At 36.8% G+C, this 3238-nt stretch overlaps 1 pseudogene; it reads right to left on the reverse strand.

Annotated features, from left to right (window-relative positions):
- Positions 1 to 323: 323 nt before the first annotated feature.
- LOC107708264 (opsin-3-like) overlaps positions 324 to 3238 on the reverse strand; it is a 7538-nt pseudogene continuing 4623 nt past the window's right edge.

Here is a 3238-nt window from a genome sequence, read left to right on the forward strand (position 1 = left end):
AATACATGTTCAAAACAACGTGAAGGGTGAATAAAAATTTTTTTTTTTTCGTTCATTTTGGGGTGAACTTTTCCTTTAGGGATCTTGGCTGGCAACCAGAACTAGAATGTTATTGAGATCCCCTACCAGCATTGTGCCCTTGCACAAGGAACATAACCCCAGGATGCTCCCTACAGTGCAGCTGCTAAATATCAGATATCCTAACCTTAATCAAATACTGAACTACCAAGGGCACATGCAAAAATTTTAGTAGAAAAACTGATTTCAGATAACCAATGACAGTGGACAGTGTTTCACTTACCTGTTTAATGGCATGCAGCAGCCTACCATAGCAGAAGGCAATGACCAGGAAGGGGACAATCAGGCAAAAAATAAAGAGGCAAATGATGTAAGAGATGTTATTGGCTGTCTTGGTTGTCCAGTCTACAGAGCATGTGGACCCAGGACCTTCTGGGCCATAGCGGCTCCAACCAAATAGCGGGGGCAGAGTCCAAATTAAAGAGTAGACCCAGGATATCACCATCCCACCGGCCACCTTTTTGTAGTTGGTGGCATCAGCCTCCGTGGAGCCCATCATTGTACAGTAGCGTTCATATGATAGCACGGCCAGAGAGATGAGTGACACAATGCCTGCAGAAAACATAAAGACACATATTTTGATAATGTTATAATATGACTTAAGTTTAAATAGTCAAATGTGATGTTCCATTACCGAAAGACTGCTCACATGGAGTTCAATTATGGGTATTTTTTAAACAGGCATAGAAAAGTCATCCAGAAGGGCAGAACTCATGTCCTACTATTAGTTCACAACTGGAACTGACTGATAAAACACCAGGTCTGATGAACATAAGAAAGTACCTTCGCAGAGTTCAGTTGAGTTGCCTTATAAGGCTTTGATTCTTTATTCATACTCTTTATTTGTTGTGCAATTTTAGGTGCAAGTGCTTCACAAGTCAGCTCTTAAAGCTGAAGTGTAGAATTTATGTGCCACTCACCTTGTCTTCTGTCTTCCACTGGCCTGACAAACAGATAGCCCCACAAACAGCAGAATGCACTGATAGCATCACAGAGCCAAAGTGTTTACATATGCCAAGGAAGTAAAATCAAATATCTGAGATTCAGCTTTACTTCTCATTGATTTTCTATTATCAGTGAAGCAAACAGAAGTAGTGTGTAATTTGAATCTTCAAGCCTAGAACCGGCTGGTCAAAAGTCTTGGGATTAGCTAAAATTCCATAACTTCTTGTGCCATTTTGTCCATTATCCCCTGTTATAATGCTTAATATTTTGAAATCAGATTATGTAAAGCTTAAAGCTATATAGTTCACCCAAAAATTAACCTCAACCACACATTCTTGACACCTGAGAATGAATTAAAAATATATTTTGTGTGTTTCGAAAATGAACAAACATCTTACGGGTTTGGAAGAACATGAGGGTGAGTAAATGATGACAGAAAATTAATTCCTGAATAATCTAATTTTTATTTATTTATTTTATTTTAGGTTTTTTTTTTTTTTTTTTTTTTTCATTAGGTGAACTAACCATTTAAGTTTCTTTTTAGGTTGGTCAGGTAAAGGTAGTTAGAGCTTTTATGTGATTTGGAGCAACACAGAGTTGTGTATGCATTTCATTTAGTAAAGATGCTACAATTAATGAAGTAATCAAGGTAAATAGCTCAGTGCACATCTGTTAGAGTCAAACTCTTTAATTTATAAGTCCATCAACGTAGGTAGACCAGAGATTCTTTGATTTCTTTAAAACAATTAAACCTCAAAAGCTTGTTCATTTTTGTCAACATCAAGTTTACTAATTCCCCCACAATACCACCATCATTTCTTGTGAGTATTAGGGGAGGCCAACATGTCATTCTGTGATAGGGAAGGTGTATGACATAAGTAGGGCTGAACGATTTTGGAAAATAATCTAATTGCGATTTTTTTTACCAATATTGCGATTGCGATTTAATATGCAATTATTTTTTAAAGCTCTTTATGAGCTATAAATCATTGTATAGTATGACCAACACACTATTAGATAGATTAAACATAAATGTCCTTTTCTGTAGGCCAGGCTTATATGTTACCATGAAATTAGGTGATGCATGAATTGATATGAATGACATTTTATGCTTTCTCTCGCTGTACTTTGATGTCAAAGGCTACACCGATCGATCTTCAAGTGGAACACACCTCTTTACTCTGGCGTGTCACGTGACCGAGTGTAATCGCAGCCTCTGCGATTGAAAAATCGTGTTTTTTCATATCGCGATATTATCGCAAATGCAATTAATCGTTCAGCCCTATAACCTAGTACCCAGTTCAAGGGCATGACTGCAATTAGGGCTGCACGATAAATCGCATGCGATATTTAACGCGCATCGTGCAGCCCTAACTGCAATGAAACTCACCTGAAATCTAATCCTTCTACAGCCCGATTGCTGATCCATTAACTAAACCACTAGATCATGCTGTATATACCAAATACCTCAACTTTGAGAATCTAGGAAAGGCATCTTGGTCTTTAGGTCTCCAGATGCACTTGTCAGACTGTCATGGCTATTTGACGCCTTAAGGGGATAGTTCACCCAAAAATGTAAGTTCTGTCATCATTTACTCAGCCTTTCCAAACTTATAGAGCTTTTTGTTCTTCTGTGGAATACTAAAGATGTTTTGAACAATGTTTTAACTGTTTTTATGCATATAATGAAAGTCAGTGGTGTCCAAAACAACATTGGTCCCCATTGACAATGAAAAAAAAAAAAACTGTTATCGCTTCGTTTTACAAGATACATACAGTATGTAGGCCTATATGTGTATGTGTGTGTGCGTGTTTTAAATGTTTAGTTCGAAAATACTGGTCACTTAAATTAATGTTGGAAAATAACCCTTAAATATAATAACTACATCATCACATCAACAAACAAAACAAATCTTCATTGACAGACTCTCAACCATTGATTGGTAGACATATGAATCCGTGTATCATTCGATCATTCGTTTTTTGATTTAATATTGAAAGTAGAAAAATGAGAAAACGGTTCCTTTTTCGTTTTTTTGTTTTTTTCCAAAAAACAAAAAACGAGAATTGAGCTTAAATTTACGTTTTTCGTTCATGGGTAGAAAAATTAATAAACAGCTTGAATATTCGATTTCTACATGTGGGCGGGAATTAAACGCCCCTTTCTGCTGATTGGTCAGCCGAAGATCAAACCGTGCCTTCATCAGTTCTTCCG

The sequence above is a fragment of the Sinocyclocheilus rhinocerous genome, unplaced genomic scaffold (genome assembly GCF_001515625.1).
Source record: "Sinocyclocheilus rhinocerous isolate Xijiao unplaced genomic scaffold, SAMN03320098_v1.1 scaffold2975, whole genome shotgun sequence".
Lineage (NCBI taxonomy): Eukaryota > Metazoa > Chordata > Actinopteri > Cypriniformes > Cyprinidae > Sinocyclocheilus > Sinocyclocheilus rhinocerous.